We start from the raw sequence: 7,257 nt of genomic DNA on the forward strand, positions 1-7,257 counted from the left end.
ATAAGTGGTGGCAGTGGGCCTTGTATGGATGACGGTGTCCACACATAGTCTTGCATATAGTATATATATATATATATATATATATATATATATATATATATATATATATATATATATATATATATATATATATATATATATATATATATATATATATATGCTCTACAAACTTTGCTGTAATTATTATTTTAGTTTTAAGTACATTGTGTACTTTGTGTGAAATGTGTCAGTGTCAGGTTTTGTGAATGTATGTTAAATCAAGTATTGGCTTATTTCAATGTTGCATGTATTGATTTATTTAGTTTCAAGTATACCAATAAGTTTAATTGTTGTTGATTTAGGATTAAGTGATTATATTAATTTAAGGATTTTAGTATTACGGATTAATAATAACCGATATTTGGATGAAGGAATTTAGTATTAAGCACTTGTTATAGTTGTAAGGAAATTGAGTTTTTAGGTTGCGTTTGGTTTTTGTTTCTCTTCAGTCTAAGAGACCTAGTTTATGATAATGTAAGGGGAAAGTTTGTGTTGATGAGGCAATTTTCTGTTAGAGTGATCAAGGGTGTGGGGGCTGATTTTGTGTGCATGGCGCCAGAACAAGGACTCCCAAAGTGGGATTGATAGCTGGACTCTTAGATGAAGGACTGATAGTATTAGGAGTTAGATTTAAGACTGAAGAAATGAAAAAAAAAATGGAAGCACAACAAAAGGTATTAGGTGAGGAATTGTGGTTGAGTAAGGAGCGTGAGGAGAAGTTGTTGCTTGAGAATGCGAGTCTGAGTTGTAAGAATGAGGAGATGCGAAAGGAACTGAAAGTGCTTAAGGGAACTGTAGAGAGAGTGGAAGAAGGTTTTGAGATGAGGATGCAGGAGAATGAAGAACGAATAGAGAAACGTATGGAAGCCATGATAAGGCAAGAAATGAGGATGATAAAAACGGTCATGAGTGAAGGTTCAGTCGGAGGAGTCGTTTCTGCTTCGGGTAAAGGGTTGGTAGTGGAAGAGAAGGCTAAGGTAAGTGGTAATATGGAAGGTAGTGTTAGTGGGATTTAAGATAAGGGAATTAAGCATGGTAAGGATGAGCAAAAATTGGATAGGAAGAATGAGAAGAAAGGTAAAAGTAATGAGAAGAGGGAAAAGAAAAAAAGTCAGGATGAGAGTGAGGAGGATCATAAATGGGTGAAAGTGGTAAGTAAGAAAAAGGGTAAGAAGGGAATGGTTAACGATATGAATTTGAACTTTGAATTAGATTCTTTATATTCAAATGAAGAAGAAGAAAACAAGAAGGGATTAGGCAGTGAAGAAAGTAGTGAGAATGAAGTTGAAGTTTGTAAGACAGTGGTTATGAGAGAGGTACCTAGGTGTGACAGGTTTAATGAAAATAGCCGTAGGGATGTGTATGATTTTTTTAGGGAGTATGAAAGGTTCTGTCAGGCTAAGTATGGTGATAGTAAGAGAGTTTGGGCTGGGGAGTTGGGAGAATATTTGTCAGGATATTTGTTGACGATGTATGGTGTGATAATGAGTGTAGGAGATGTTGAGTATAAAAGTGTAAAGAAGAGAATAATTGAACAGGTAAAATGTATGAAAGGTAGTGCTAGGTATAAACATAAAAATGATTTTGATGAGGCTTGAATGAATGTGTGTGAGGCTATTTCTATGTATGTATGTTGGTTAGAAACGCTAGCAAGGAAGAAGTATGGAGATGAAGGTATAAATGAGAATGAGAAGGTAATGAAGAAGTTTTTGGTTACTGTGCCTGAGAATGTTGCTGAGTTTATTAATTTGAAACGGAAGAAGAAAATGAAGTGGACGAAGGAAAGATTGACATGGGATGATATTTTAGAGATAATTGAGGATTACGAGTTAGATAGGTGTATGAAAGAAAGTAAATCTGTGAGTGTAAGAACTGGAATGGAGGAAAGGGTGCCAGAATTCGTTAGTTTTAGAGATGCTGTTATGAGAGGACCGATGAGGGTAGCTGTTAGTGTAGTATATGGGAGTGTTAGGGCGAGTAATGTGGGATTACCTGTAAGGGCAAGTGAACGGTTTAGGCAAGGGAATCAGGTTTGGAGAGATAGGAGTGCTGGTGCATAGCAGGGTAGGTCAGGTAGTTGTGTCTGTGAAGAGAAGTGTTATAAGTGTGGGAAAGTAGGGTGTAAAAAGAATAAGTGTAGATGGGCGTTCGGAGCATGTTTCAGGTGTGGAGATACAGGGCATCATAATAGTGAGTGTAAGAAAGAGAAAATGGTTAAGTGTTATCAGTGTGGTATGACCGGGCATATAGCGAGTGGATGCAGGAGTAATCGTACGAATGTGATTTGCGGCAATTGTGGTAAGGATGGGCATTATGCGAGGATGTGTAGGGACTAGCGTGCAAAGTGTAGTGAATGTGGTTTAGACGGACATATAGCTAAGGTTTGTAGGAAGAAGGGATTAAGTCAGCCAGGATGTTTGGGAAACTAAGTAATCAGAGGGTTCAGCTGGGTGAGTCCTCGTGTGTGTGGGGAGTGAATGTGATGCATGTTCGTGAGGGTTTATTACATGAAGATATGATGGGAGAAAAAGCGTATGATTGCATGAGTGTGAAATTGACTTTTAATGGTGTAGAGTTGGTTGGTTTGATTGATATTGGTTGTGGTATTAATTTAATGTTTAGGAACGCATATGATAAGGTCATGGATGGTTGTGAATTTAGGGGGATGCAAGGGTGAAGTGAAAGGCATTGGTAATTTGAGTATGCCTCTGCTAGGCAAGATGGGTGGAAATGTTATGATTATGGGCCAGATGATGGATGATAATGAGTTTTATGTGATTGAGGGAACAAATGAGAAATATGATGTATTGTTTGGGTATAAATTTTTGAAAAAAATGTGGTATGATTGTACATCCAAGGGTGAATATGATAAAGATGAAAATTAAGGGTGATATTATTTGGGAATTTTATTTAAAGGAAGATGGTAGAGTGAGTATGAAGATGTGGAAAGGGGTGATATTGGTAGCAAGAGAAAGTGTAAAGTTATCAGGTAAGAAAGGTGAAGTTATTAGTGTAAAAGATGCCTGGCCGAGTAGTCTGGGAATTTCCAATAGTGACAAGGATAAATATGTAGTGGAAGGGATGGAAGCAGATGATTTGGTGAAAACGAGTGCGCATATATATGATGGTGTTGTGAATATGCAGGACGCACAGGTGTATGTAAGTTTGTTGCCGAGTGTTAGGAGGAAAAGAGTACGTAGTATACGTGAGGGCGATTGCATGGGATGTATGAATACACTGATCAATGGAGAGGATGAAAGATATGTTAAGGCGAGTCAAGTACTGGGAGTACAATACATTGAAAGAAAAAATTAGATTGGATGAGAGTAGAGGTGAGGTCGAAAGGGAACGATTGTTTCAAATGTTGTTGGATAAGCAGGGAGTTTTGAGTCTTGGTGACGAGGATTTAGGAGGGTCAATGCTACTGGAATTTAAAATAATTCTCAGTGATGATACCCCCATATATCACTGTCCCAGGCATTTTTCTCCGCCTATCGCCAGAAAGATAGAGGAGCAGTGTCAGGAATCAGAGCGTATGGGTGTAATAGAAAGGAGTGAGAATGCCTGGAATAGCCCTATTGTCCTTGTACGAAAGCCTGATGGAAGTTTACGTACGTGTATTGATTATAGAAGGTGAATGAAGTAACTGTTAAAGAACGTTTTCCTATGAATGTGGTGTCTGATTGTGTTTATAAGATGCATGGAATGAAAGTTTTGACCAAATTAGATTTAGTTCGGGGCTATTAACAGAAGCCTCTGGCAGAGGAGAGCAGGCCCATTACCACATTTTCGAGTAGCAACTTTCATTTTCAATTTAAAAGGTTGTGTTTTGGTCTTGCTAATGCTCCTGCTACCTTCCAAAGGCGATGAATGTTGTTTTGGCTGGGTTTGATCGACAGAAGGTGACTGTATCATAGATGATATTTTGATAGTGAGTGAGACTAATGAGGAACACAAGCAGTTGCTTGAGGCAGTGTTGAGACGGTTGATAGAAGTAGATGTGAAAGTTAAGCTTAACAAGTGTGCGTGGTTGGCCAGGGAGGTGGAATTTCTTGGGCATGTGGTGAGTGAATCAGGTATAAGGAAGAATGATAAGTTTATGAATAAGGTGAGAGAATTTGCACGTCCCTGGACTGTACACGAGTTGCGAGGTTTTCTTGGTTTGGTAGAGTTTGGTCGCAAGTTTGTTAGAGATTGTTCGGGTATAGGAAAGCCTCTGAATGAATGGACGGGTAAGAGGAATAGTACAAAGTTAAAATGGGATGATCAGATGATAAAAGTGTTTGAAAAGTTAAAAGAAGAGGCCGCAAAAGACGTTCCTTTGGCATTTCCAGACTATAGTGAGAATGTGAATATGCTAGAGTTGTATATGGATGCGAGTGGTGTTAGTATGGGTGGTTGTTTAGTTCAAATGCATGAAGCAAATGGAGAAGAGCAGTTGAGAGTACAAGCGTATGTTAGTAAAGCATTTAGTAAAGCTGAGCAGAATTATTCAACGATTAACAGGTAATTGGCTGCAATAAGATTTTGTGTGAAAGCATTGAAAGTATTATTGTATGGTGTAAAATTTATTGTGTGTGCTGACCATCAGCCCCTAATGTATATGAGTAGGAAAGAGTGTGAGAATGCAAGGGTTGCTAGGACAATAGAGGATTTGAATGAATTTCATTTTAGGCTAGAATATGTACCGGGAAGTAAAAATGTGATAGCAGATGCGATGTCGAGAATGCATGGTAGGATGGAAGATAATGAGAGTGATCATAATTCTGAAAGGTTGCCTGAAGGTTACCTGTGGAACAAAGGCTTGAAGGGAAAGATATGTTATATAAATGCATCTTAAGAGGGTTGGGTGAGTTAGTACAGAAGGAGTTAGATAGGAAAATACCAGGTAGCATAAATGAGTTTAAAAGAAGGGTGATGAATGAAATATCAAAAGAAATGGTATATAAAGAGAGTAGTGTACTTGAAGGGGAAGTATTATCAAAGATATTAATGGTGGTAAGTATGTTGTACGGTGTAACTGTGTATTTGTATTTTAAATGGAATCGACCGATGGAATATAGGGCATATAAGGAGAATGATAGGGAACATATTTTGAGGATTCAATGTAATGAGGAATATTGCAAATTATTGAGTGAGAAGGATAATTGTGGGAATAACTTTAATACAAGATATGGGGGTATGGACGACAGTGAATATGAAGATGAAGAAACTGTTAAAGTGAGTGACAGAATTGAAAGGAGAATAAATGTATGCATAAATGGTGTAAAAAGAAGAATGATGACATATGTGAATATGAAGGAGAATGAATATTGTAGTTTAATTGATACGGGGGTGCTAGTGTCATTGGTAAATGCGTCGGTTATTAATGAAATTGACAGGTACAATTGGGAAGTGAAAAGACAGTGCACGAGTGTGAGAATTCATGGGATAGATCAGTGAAGTTTACTTGTTTGGGAAGAGGTGAGGTTGAAGGTGAAACTAGGGAGTATGGAAGTTGAACATAATTTTACTGTAATGGGGGATAATGAAATGCCTAGTGTTTTTTTTTTTTTAAAGGAATCGATTTTTTAGGGTTGCATGATGTGTCAGTTCATATCGGTAAGGGTTTGCTTTTGAAGAATGGCTGTAAGTTAATAGTAATTGAGGATAATAGCATATTCATGGCGAATTTTGTTGGCATGATTGATATTACGAAGAGTGAAAATGATTTGTTGACCAAAGAAGAGGTAGAAGAGATGCAAGATGATTGTTTAGAAATTAATAGGTTATGTGAATGCATTTTGAATGGTAGTAGGGTAGAAGAATGGCCGTCTGATTTGGAAGTGTATAAGAAAGTTGTTAAAAGATTTATTGTTTGTAAGAATATTGCGTATTTTTCGCATAGGGGAATGGATAAAGATATATATGTTCCTGTATTTCCGATGCATGGGGCTGTAAGTATGTGTATGTTACTGCATGACAGGTATGGGCATATGGGGAAGAATAAATTATGGGAGTGCATGCGAGAGAGATTGTTTACACTTGGGTTGAGCCAAATTTGTAAGGATGTAGCGACTAATTGTGAAGATTGTCAAAAGGGGAAGTATCAGAGAGTGCATGCAAGTCCGCCTGTTTTGAGGTTACATATGAAAGAACCCTTTGAGATGTTTGTGATTGATTGTGTTTCGTTGCCTGTGACTGCGAGGGGACACGTGAGAATAATTATTATGGTAGATCACATGAGTAAGTTTACGTATGCAGTACCTATAAAGAATAAAAGGAGCGAAACTGTAACAAGAATGTTAAGTCAAGTAATGTTTCCAATATGTGTGTGTAAGCCTGTGAAAATGTTAATTGATAATGGACCTGAGTTTGTTGGATTGGAGTTTGAGCAGATGTTAAGAGAATGGGGTATTGAGCATGTGTGTTCAACTCCGTATATGCCTAGTGCGAATGGATTGGCTGAAAGGACTGTAAGAACAATAACTGAAATTTTACGAATGATGAGTACATGTGATAACGATTAGGATTTTTGTGTTGGTAGAGCGTCGTGGGTTTATAATGCAACAGTGCATAAGAGTACAGGTATGTCTCAATGTAAGTTTGTGTTAAATTTTGAAAAGATAGTAAGACCGAGGTTAGGTGTGTTGGAGGATGATAGATATGTGTGGAGGAAAGCAAATGAGAGGCTTGAAAGCTTTAAAGTTGGTGAGAGAGTGAAGAAAAAGGTAATTGAAAAGGGTAGAATGAATGTGAATAAGGTGCGTGATAAGTTTGAAGGTCCATATGAGGTGTTAGAAGTTGGTTCAAGTGGATTAAGTTATGATTTTGGTAAATTGTGTGTGGATGGTAGTGTGGGAAGAGTTAGGGCACACCACAACGAGTTGCATAAATGGGAGGAGGTACCTGAGTGTATCCAGGAGAATGGGATGAGTAAATGTATAAAAGGAACAAGTGTGAACCTAGTATATATGAGGAGGTAAACGGTTGGTGTTAGTAGAATATATGAAAAAGATGAATAAGAAAGCTTTTAGTAAGAATAAAAGAAGGGGAAATTTTATAAGTAAAAGTGAGAATAGGAATAAGTATGATAAGTAGGGTAAATGTGCAAGTGAATTGGAAGATAAATGTATTAATACAGATGAAACGTGGCTGAGTATGAATAATACTTATAGTGTGTGTGGTTTTTCCTTAGATGATGTAAAAAAAAAAGTATGACTGATGCGAGAATGAGAG

At 37.4% G+C, this 7,257-nt stretch overlaps 1 pseudogene; it reads left to right on the plus strand.

Annotated features, from left to right (window-relative positions):
- The first annotated feature begins 695 nt into the window (after nt 1–695).
- On the plus strand, nt 696–2,924 carry LOC137614966 (uncharacterized; annotated as a pseudogene).
- Nucleotides 2,925–7,257: the final 4,333 nt, after the last annotated feature.

This window comes from Palaemon carinicauda, chromosome 21, assembly GCF_036898095.1.
Source record: "Palaemon carinicauda isolate YSFRI2023 chromosome 21, ASM3689809v2, whole genome shotgun sequence".
Classification (NCBI taxonomy): Eukaryota; Metazoa; Arthropoda; class Malacostraca; order Decapoda; family Palaemonidae; genus Palaemon; species Palaemon carinicauda.